General features: G+C 38.0%; 1 non-coding gene across 1 annotated transcript; it reads right to left on the bottom strand.

Annotated features, from left to right (window-relative positions):
* Window positions 1–9136: 9136 nt before the first annotated feature.
* Window positions 9137–9242, bottom strand: LOC144240675 (U6 spliceosomal RNA). The gene has a single exon (XR_013337795.1). It is a non-coding gene; the product is annotated as a U6 spliceosomal RNA (small nuclear RNA).
* Window positions 9243–11344: the final 2102 nt, after the last annotated feature.

Consider the following 11344-nt stretch of genomic DNA (forward strand, 5'->3'; position numbering starts at 1 on the left):
ACCAGTGTTAGATGAACTCAAATGCATTCCATTCTGTACCTTCAGTGATATACAAAGGGCTTTCTAAAATGTTGAAGTAGGCATTCTTAAAAATGTCTTTTCTAGAAAACATGCACTGAATACCTGTTATAAATATTCACTTGGATTATGGTACAAACAGCCTGAAACATAGATATTAGACTTAATAATTTCTAGATCTTTTTTTGAGAAACATTTATTACAAAAGATTAGTAACTAACCCAATACATAGATAATAAAGTTAATTATCATTTTTTTCTCTCACTCTTACTTTACATGGTTGGTATTGAAAACGTTAAATCTATGACTGGTTTGGTTTGTTTGATGCTGAAAAAAAATGGAGCTGTGTGATTATTGTATATGTGTTCGGGCAAGAGTAGATTGTGTTACTGACAGTATTAACATGATAGCGCTTTTTGCACTCAACCATCAATATTTAAGAAGCACCCAAAATCTAGAGAGCCTGGGTGGCTCAGTCGGTTAAGCGTCTGATTCTTGATTTCGGCTCAGGTCCTGATCTCACAGTGCTGAGATCAAGCCCACGTCAGGTGGAGCGTAGAGTAAGATTTTCTCTTACTCAAGGAAAAAAAGAAAAAAGCAGCACCCAAAATGCAACAAGCTCTCTTCCAGCCACTGTGGATATACCACCCGTGAGTAAAACGAAGACCTGTGCCTTTGGGAAACTCACATTCTAACAGGCGGAAAATGAACAACACACAATGAGCAGGACAAATAAGTAAATCACTGTATAAGTTTGGAGGGAGACTCCAGGCAACTGAAGATGCCCCATGGCGGGGGTTGGGGTTTCGAGTAAAAATAAAGTGACCGACGGTCTGAGGGTGTAGTGCTTGGGCAGGTGCGAGTGGCAGGAAATGAAGCTGAAGATGGGACGGAAGAGGTGGCGAGACGGATGAAGCCGCCCACCGCGGGGTGAGAAACGGGCCGGGATTTGGTTTGGTTTACGCAGAGTGCCGTGGGAGAAAGCTGCTGGAGGCGGCCCACTGGAAAGTGATGGAATGTAACTGACATTTTAACTGGACCCCTCGGCTTCTTTGTGAGGAAGACTCTAAGGGGGCAACAGAGTGAAAAGGAGGACTTAGGGCCTTTGAACCAATTGTGGCTTGGACTGGGGTGATTCGGGGAGACGGTGAGGGGTGGTCAGTTGGAAAATAATTTGGAGAGAAGCCATTAGAATGTTCTAAAATGTGAGGAGTGCTAGCTACAAAGAAGTCCAACTTAGCTTTGGCTTAACGGGTACCATGATAATTTTGGGACCAGGACCCCCTCACATGTAGGCAACCTGCCATGTGGAACCAGCCTGGGCACCTGCAGTCAGGCACCTTTGAGGGAGTTATACCCAGTGGTCATGTGGGGGCAGAGAGCCAGGGCCATGATGAGTAATGGTTTGCAACAAGTATCAAAAACAAAAAGAATGCAAAAGAAACAGAATATAAGGTATCAGAGAACAGCGCATATAATAAAGAAAATATGCAGATTTATATATTTGTATGCAGTTTAAATATATATGTATATAAAGAAAGCAGCGTTTGCATATAATAGATCAGGATTAAAAATTATTCTTACTATGGGTTTAGGTCAAAAACATCTGAAAGCACCTGACCCAGTATGCCTCCCAGAGCGGAGCACATTGTAGACGATGCAGGGGTTTTGTTAAAGGAAAATGAAAATGAAAGAAAAAATTATGAATTTGTAACAAAAAAATCTATTTTCTTTGTCCTAGGGAAGGGGTAGAGGGAGAGGAGTATAGTAATCCGTCTCTGCCATGTTAGCTAGGACCACAGACCCAGTGAACTGTGCATAGAAAAAAACTTTGGGGCAGCGCTTCATTATTATGCAATTTCCAGGGAAAGCACTGTCCTTTTAAATTCACAATGAAATAGACTGAAAGGTGGGACGCCTGGGTGGCTTAGTCGGTTAAGCGTCCGACTTTCCGCTTAGGTCATGATCTCGCGGTTCGTGGGTTCGAGCCCCGCGTCGGGCTCTGTGCTGACTGCCAGCTCAGAGCCTGGAGCCTGTTTCAGAGTCTGTATCTCCCTCTCTTTCTGCCCCTCCCCTGCTCATGCTGTCTCCCTCTCTCTCTCTCTCCTAGAAATAAATAAAAATAAAAAAATAAAAAAATAAATAGACTGAAAGGGCAGGGTGAGTGGTGGCAAGCAGTTATGCCTTTTCTCAAGGGTAATAAAGTTTTGAATCCTTGACCAAGGTACTGCATTGGTTCATATGGGCCTGGAGCCTATATTGAGGCTTACAAATCCATATTCTTTTAATACTCAGTATATTAAGGAGAAAGCATGCCATCTTTGGTGAATGGAAAATAGTTTGTTGTGTTTGATGCAGTTAGAGGCACAGACTAAACTAGAAAGGCCAGTGGTAATATCGGGGCTATCGGACACGTAGTCTAAACGCCAGGGATGCTGGGTTTAAACAGGTGCATAACAGTGTTGTAGCGCAATCCCTCCACTAACGTAACAGATTCAGTACTTATGTCCATGCTTTTCTAAACTTTGTTGTCAGAGACCTCCTATCTCCTGGATGAACAGAGCTAGCCAAATGCCTGCCACAGAAGAGTTCAGATTATTATACCAGACAGGCAGATTTGGGGGTGGGGGAGAGGGCATGGAGGGAAGGAAAGAAAAAAAAAAACGTTGTTGTTTCTTTTTCTCCAACAGTTTGGGTTGGAGTTTAGTTTTTTGAAGCTCACCCACCCTCCCATTGCCATTTGCACTGCACTATCTGAAACTACTCTTTCTGTGGGTTAAAATACTCTAGGCCTTTTGACACAGAGTGTGGAATCGTGGAGGGATTGGGGGTGATGTGGAAGGGAACACTCCCACGCCCCCAGCGCCTGACTCGCTATGGGAAGTAAGGACAGTGGAGGGCACTCAGCACCCACTCCCTCCACAGCCACTGGGCTCTCTTTGGGTTACAGGGCTGAAGAGGAGGAAGGCTGGAGAGGGGGAGAGTCAGGGGGAGTCCGGTTGAGATGTATGAAGGCCTGAACCAGAACACAGGGACACCAGAGAGGCCACATTTTCAGAAAAGTAGGTTTCAGATTTGTAGTTCACCAATTTCATGAATTTTATCTTGAAGATTTAAAAACCTAGGCCGCTTACTATTCTATCTGTGTAATATGAAATAGCTTTTTTGGTGGCATGGGAATTAAAAAAATTAGTCTAAGCAAAACATAATTAGAAAGATAAACATACTTCCTTCTTAAGCATATGATATATGCATAAGCCTAATCGAAAATATTTTGCTGGCTTTGCTATTCAGTATTATCTGTGTCACAGCGTCCCATTCCCACCCCTCCCTCTGAGGCCCATTAGAGCAGATAATTATGAGTTGACTTGATATCGGGAAGAGCCAAATTAAGCGGTGATGTAACCAGTGAGAGCCACGCTAATTCTTTCCATCCCACTCAGCAGGTGATTCTCTGATAGGCTCTCTATCAGGCTGATGGCTGGACAAGTTTTAGAAATGCAGTCACAATTAATGGCCGTGAACCTAGGCAACGACTTAGCCTGTGCAGAGATCACAAATATCCTCGCCTCTTCCTTTCTTCTTCTTTCCCTCTGTCTTTTCGTCTTGAGAGTTTGGCATCCTGTTAAGATGCCTGGCATTCTGATTCAAGTTCTAATTTCCGAGATATTCCAAACGAGCCACCACTGGTACAAACATAAAATCTCACACTGTGTGGAGGTCCTGTCAGGCTTCACTGCAGGACATCAACACACTGTTCCTCGTCCTTGACAGTATTTTGGTGACATTCACAATAGCTTCCTGATCTAAAACATCATTCTCTCTCCATTTGCCTAAGTGTGCAAAAACTTCCCTTATGTGTTTTCTAGTGCAACAGCTGGAGAAAGCATGAGTAAAGCTTTCAGATACATCCTTAAGCTTTCTATAATAAATCATTTTTAAGTAATGATTTTAAGCATATTTAAGCCAACTTAAATTATATTTTAGCTCAAGCAGATTTATATACAAAAGCATCCTATGGCCCAAGAACAAAAATGACACGGCCGGGTCATTGTCAACAGGCTTACATTTAAAATTATCTTCTAGGATTGGGAATGAATGTGTGCTGGTCTTACCCTCATTCCCTGCCAGAGCGTTTGCTGCAAAGTTTCCATTTGTAAGTCTGGTGGATGAGAAGAGGGGAGCCGTTGCTGAAGACCTGAGAATAGAAAAGAACTTGACTTACATTACCATAATGTTTTGCCCTAGTGTTCTGTCCAGTTGAACCTAATGACTCCATCAACAGTGTAGAGCATATAAGTTTTTATTCACTTAATTAAGAAGTATAGTGAAGCATTTGAAACAATGTGAATCCCCAATGAGAGACTGGTTAAATAAATTATGAAGTTATAAAGAGATATAAAAATGCTATAATATAGTAAATGGAAAAGGAAGCAGATAAAAATCATATATTTATGTTTATATGTATTAAAAATTATAAGAATGTATATTTATTGACAAAAGAAACTAGCCATTAAGATGGCAGAATGGTTATTATATTATTTCTTTATTTGTGTGTCTCCTGATATGATGCTGTGAAAATACAGCATCACTTACACTAATACCCCTGTGAAAAATGCATGAGGTAGATCTAATCATGAGGAAAAACCTGACAAATCCAAGGCCAAGGCCAATCTATAAAATAATTGGCCTCTAGTCTTCAAAACTTTCAAATCCATGAAAGACAAAAAAAAAATGATGCCCTATTCTGGATTAAAGAAACTAAACAGACATTAAAAACCACAAGCAATATGTGATCCTGGGATAGAAAAGAACTTATAATAGACCCTATTAGGACTGATATACATTTGCTAACTTGAAAGAAAACTCATTTCTTAATAAAAATGATTGCAATTTTAGCCTATGGCCACTTATCACAAAACATTCATGTGGAAAATAATTCAATAAATGATCACATACTTTATCTTACAGTAAAAATTCAGTACTGCAATATGATATGTAAATGTTGGTGATAAAAAGGTAAAGCTTTACATTTCAATGAGTATTTGATTGACTTTTTAGTATAAAACTTTGATTTTTCCTTAAAACTTTTACTGTATTTTTAATTTGCATTTCTAATATTTCATAATAAAAATTTCTTAAAATGAATTAAGTTGCTTTTCTATGTTTTTCTATATTTGTCAGAAAGTTTAATTATCTTTAACATCCCTATCACTATTCTAGGAAAAGACAAAATAGTAGTAGTCTAACAAGGACAGGTACTTAGTCACTATGTTGGTTTTTTTCTTGGCTTAGTGAAACTAAATTTTTAATAAACTTACAATGACAAAAAGGGATATTCTTTTTTCTTAATAAAAATTATCCCATAAGGAATCAAGGGATATTCTTTGTTCTTAAAAACTAGAATTTGGGGACACCTGGGTGGCTCAGTCACTTAAGCCTCCGACTTCAGCTCAGGTCATGATCTCGTAGTTCGTGGGTTTGAGTGTCGCATCGGGCTCTGTGCTGACAGCTCAGAGCCTGGAGCCTGCTTCGGATTCTATGTCTCCCTCTCTCTCTATCCCTCCCCCATTCACTTTCTCTCTCTCTCAAAAATAAATAAAACATTTTTAAAAATGTAAAAACTAGAATGTAATGTTTTCAGATCATCTGAAGAGAAAAATCCATTTGTAGTTGAACTAAAAACAAAGAAACAAAAACAAAGCCAACATATTTGGTCATAATTATATTGTTACATAGAGGCAAAAAAAAAAAAAGAAAAAGAATCATTATATTGTAACTCTCTTTTTGCACTGAAATTTTCTATATAGATTAGGCTTGGAATCTAATTCTGCAAATCTTTATTTTGTCTTATAGTCAATAGTGTAGCTGCCATTTTCATTTTGCATATGACGCCAGAATCTATTTTATTTACCCAAGCAGCAAATCTAATGGGTTAGAATTAGATTCTAATAAAGATGTCACTCTGTCTTGGTGGATGAATTTTCAGTTCAACTCCAGCAAAGAAAAATCCCATCTCAGTACCTTACTTAATTAAAAGATTAGTTAATGTTTTGCTTTGTTCTTTTGGATTAGCTGTAATTGCAGAAAAGAAGTCTTCATAGTCAGGAATGACAACTGTTACAGCTGTGACTGTTCTTCCGGTTGTAATGACAGGTTTAATTTAAAACTGCTCCTTCTCACTCAGATCACTGTGAGACCAACAACTCTGAACTGCTGTTTGGGGTGAAGAGTTGGCCATGGTATAGCAAGAAGATAATTTGATCTCCACAGGAATTCAGATTCTAATTTGAGCTTCACTAATCAGTATTCTAATCAGTGAAACTAATGAACTGTATACAGTGTAAGTTTATCTATTAGAAAGCCTTGGATTTCTCCCAGAGCTAGAGTCAAATATTACAAATGGCAACCAAGTTTGCCTTGCCGTTGCTCATAGCTGATCATCAGAAAGTGTCTATGTTAAAAAAAAAAAATCTTTGATTCCATGTGTATGCTTGTCATTTGCCTGCTAAAGGCTAATGGGTCACACAGTTATGCCACAGTGACCTCCTTCAACACAGCGTAAAGTGAAACTTTTCCCTAAAGTACTTGTCTTTCTTATACTTACTTTTGCATTTGATCAAGGTAGCATGAAGTTTAGTACCACTGACATTTACACATAATTTTGTATTTTAGAACTTAAAAAATATTACTAGGTTTCTTGCTTGGGGATATGTGACTCTTCTACTCAATGGCCATTTATTATGAAGGAATTCTGTACCAGACACTGTGCCAAATACTAGTAGATAGTACATGTGCAATGAGACAAAGGGGAAGACTACAGCAGAATGAATAACTTTATATTCAATATGTATTATATTAATTTATCTTGATGGATTTATAGGTATAACACATCTGAACTATAGCTATCAAGAGATAATAAACAGATACATATGTACATTTGTTGGTTTTAATTAGCGCTTGAAAATAAAGTATTGAACCTTTTCCTTCTCTCTTGGTTCACAGAGGCCACTCTGTAAGATGGGTTGAAAGTACAAGACGGTACCAAGTAATCTCCCCCAATTATGAGTATTCCTACAAGAAAGTCTAGTTCACGGACTTTCATCTGTGGTAAAAAGAAAAGGAATCTGTGGGCTTAATGAGGCCAGAAACAGAAGGCAAATCAGATTTCACAGTAAAATTTGAAGTTTTTGCATTAAGACCTCAGAAGAGACTATTATAGACAAAGCAGACAAATCTTTGCACTTGCAGACTTCACATTTAAAATTTAATAACAATCTGCCTTTGTCATGAGACAAGGAGTGGTTTTACAAATTGTTAGATACTCAACAATACAATGGGAAAAGAATATAAAACTTCTGCAAAGTGAAAGGGTGAATTTTACAAAAGATGCAATGTTTCACGCAGTCAATAACTGAAAGGATTGCTCAGGTCACAACAAACTCGATGACAAATGAAAGTCTAGTTGTCTAGACGAGCTAATAATGAAAGAAAACGAATGGAAACAAAGTTGATAAATAATAGTAAGTAAAATAGAATGACTTAACCACTAAAAAATTAAGAAAGATTATGGGAAAAATGGATAAAACCTAAGAATTCTTTTAAAACTTATAAATTTTTCAGTTTTGCTTTAAACTCAAATGGGAAGTAGGAAATCTGATACCTCTACAATATAATACCATGAGGAAAAATAAAAGTCTAATCCATTAACTCTGACTTGATTAATTTTTATTATTAGAACACAATTTAACTTAATTTTTATTAAAAATGAAACAAATTCATTGTATAACTCATAATTCACTGACTTAAAAATTTTTTAATGGTTATTTATTTTTGAGAGAAAGAAAAGCAGAGTATGAGCATGGGAGAGGCAGAGAGAGAGGGAGATACAGAATCTGAAGCAGGGTCCAGGCTCTGAGCTCTCAGCACAGAGCCAGATGTGGGGCTCGAACCCATGAACTATGAGATCATGACCTGAGCCAAAGTCAGATGTTTAACCGACTGAGTCACCCTGGCTCCCTTACAATTCACCGCCTTTTATGGAGGAAATTTCAGTAAAGCTTTGGCCTACCCCACCTTCCAGTCTTTATTGTAGTATGTGTCTCTTTTATATGGATCTACTTAAAAGGCTTTTATCAAATACCAGTGATCATGAGTCTTCTGTATCTCTATGTCAACAGCTTTCAATGCCTTCCAATTTTGAGGTCTATCTAAGTCAAGCAATTCACCTTCATTTTGGGTCAGCAAATTGCATAACTCTCTATAGTCTCTATTGTCATATTCATTTCCATTTCAAAAGATCATAAGACCATCATCTGTGTTTAGCAATCACTATGCTAAAAAAAAAAATAATTAAAATACCTGAAACTTTAGTCTTATTCATTTTGTGTATATGTAATTCCTATCATTGACTAAGATATCATCACAAACTTAGAAACTTAGAAAAGCATACATTTATTATCTATTTCTGTGGGTCAGAAGTTTGGGCAGAGCTTATCTGAGTCCTCTGCTCAGAGTTCCAAAGACTTGGCTGGGCTGCATTGTCATCTGGAAGCTTAGCTAGCAAAGATTTGCTTCCAAGTTTATTTGGATTATTGGCATAATTTTCTTGAGGCTCTATGAATGAGTGACATTCCTTGGGTTTTCACTGGTTGCCAGATGAAAGGTACCCTCAAGTCCTAGATGTTGCCTATAGTTCCTTGTCATTTAGCTTCTCCTAAATAGTCACTTAATTCATTAAGTCCACAAAGATGGACTTTGGTCCAGTCTGCAAAGACAGACTCCCATATAATATAACATAACCGTGGAGGTGATATCCATCACCTTTGCCATATTTTATTGATTAGAATCAAGTCATGTCCTACCCACACTCAATGAGAGGAATTACATGAAGGTATGAGAATCAGTGGGTAGAAATCATTAGGGATTATATGAGGGGCTGAGGGCTCCAATTTCCCTCCATCAAAAATAAAAATATTTGACTCTGTAAAATGAAGCCCAAGATTACATTAAATGGTTTAGTTCCCATTTATGTCATCTTTGCATATTCATAACAATTAAATGAAGTTTACTAAAAGTAAAGAATGTCTTGGATTTTTAAAATTCTTAGTATTATATTAAACTTTTTTATTAATGCTTCACCAATTTGCATGTCATCCTTGTCAGGGGCCATGTTGATCTTCTCTGTATCATTTCAATTTTATAAACTAACTTTTTAAATTGCTGGCCTATTTAAATTTATTGAAGACTGAATGTGCTTACCTAGCGATCTAAAACTGTAGAATGCTGTGAACTTCTGGAAAAAGATGGTGGAATAGGATGACCCTAAGCTCACATCTTCCCATGGATACAACTAGATAACATTCATATCAGTATAAATGACCCAGAAAAAAACCCCCCAAAGACTGGCAGAACTAACTCCAGCAACTAAATGGAGAAAAGAAATCACATTGAAGAGGGTAGAAAGGGTGGAGGTGGCGGAAGCTAAATGACCTGTGGGTCTGTATACCGGAATGAGAGACCCAGAGGCCAAGGAAGGTGAAAGAAACAGCCTACCATGTCAGGGAGCCCACACTGGGGACACAAATCCCATAACATTAGGCTGAATTTTGTNAATGACCCTAAGCTCACATCTTCCCATGGATACTAGATAACTAGATAACTAGATAACATTCATATCAGTATAAATGACCCAGAAAAAAACCCCCCAAAGACTGGCAGAACTAACTCCAGCAACTAAATGGAGAAAAGAAATCACATTGAAGAGGGTAGAAAGGGTGGAGGTGGCGGAAGCTAAATGACCTGTGGGTCTGTATACCGGAATGAGAGACCCAGAGGCCAAGGAAGGTGAAAGAAATAGCCTACCATGTCAGGGAGCCCACACTGGGAACACAAATCCCATAACATTAGGCTGAATTTTGTGAGTTCTTACAACCAGTGGAACATATAGACTTGAACTTTAAAAATCAGTGCCTTGAGAAAAGAGTGGAGGCAGTGAGACCCTTACCAAAGAGATAAAAAAAAGAACAAATCAAAGATGAAGAGCACAATGATTGAAATAAAAAACAGACTATATGGAATCAATAGTAAACTAGAGGAAGCAGAAGAACAAAGCAGTGACCTGGAGAAGATACTAATGAAAAGTAATCAGCTGAGCAGGTAGGAGAAAAAATTACACAAAATGAGAATAGACATAGGGAACTCAGTGACTCCATTAAGAATAATAACAGTCACATCATAGTGATCCCAGAAGGAGAAGATTTAGAGGAAAAGTGGGCAGAAAACTTATTTGAAGAAATAATAACTGAGAACTTCCTAAATCTGGGGAAGGAAACAGAAATTCAGATCCAGGAGGCACAGAGAGTCCCTAACAAAATAAACCCAAGGAGGTCCACACCAAGACACACAGCAATTAAAATGGATAAAAGTAGTGACAAGGAGAGGATCTTAAAAGTAGCAAGAAGGGGCACCTGAGTGGCTCAGTCGGTTCTGTGTCCATCTCTTGATTTCAGCTCAGGTCATGATCTCATGTTCATGGATTTAAGCCCTACATTGGGCTCTGTGCTGGCAGTGTAGAGCCTGTTTGGGATTCTCCCTCTCTCCCTCTATCTTTGCACCTCCCCAGCTTGTGCTCTCTCTCTCTCTCTCTCTCAAAAATAAATAAGCTTAAGACAAAAAAAAGCAGTAATAAAAAGGAAAACAGATATATACAAGGGAAACCCCATAAGGCTATTGGCTGATATTTCAGCAGAAATTCTGAAAACCAGAGGGGAGTGGCATCATATATTCAAAGTGCTGAAAGAAAAAATATCTGTAGCCAAGAATACTCATCCCAGCAAAGCTATCATTCAGAATATAAGGAGAAAGAAAAAATTTTCTCAGACAAACCAAAGCTAAAGGAGTTCATGACCACTAAACGAGCCCTACAAGAAATATTCAAGAGGATTCTTTGAATGGTGAGTAACAAAGACTAAAAGTAACAGAGAACATCATCAGAAACACCAGCTTTTTTAGGTAACAGAGGGGCGGTAAATTTATATCTTTCAATAATTACTCTGAATGTAAATGGACTAAATTCCCCAATCAAAAGACCTAGGGTAACAGAATGGATAAAAAATAAGAACCGTTTCTGTTGCCTACAAGAGACTCATTTTAGACATAAAGACACCTGCAGATTCAAAGTGACGGAAAAGAGACTCATCTATCATGCTAATGGACATGAAAAGAAAGGAAACAGAAGAAGAAGGAAACAAAGAAAGCCAAAGTAGCCATACTTATATCTGAAAAACTACATTAAAACAAAGGCTGAAACAAGAAATGAAGAAGA

This window comes from Crocuta crocuta, unplaced genomic scaffold (assembly GCF_008692635.1).
Source record: "Crocuta crocuta isolate KB4526 unplaced genomic scaffold, BGI_CrCroc_1.0 scaffold734, whole genome shotgun sequence".
Taxonomy (NCBI): Eukaryota; Metazoa; Chordata; class Mammalia; order Carnivora; family Hyaenidae; genus Crocuta; species Crocuta crocuta.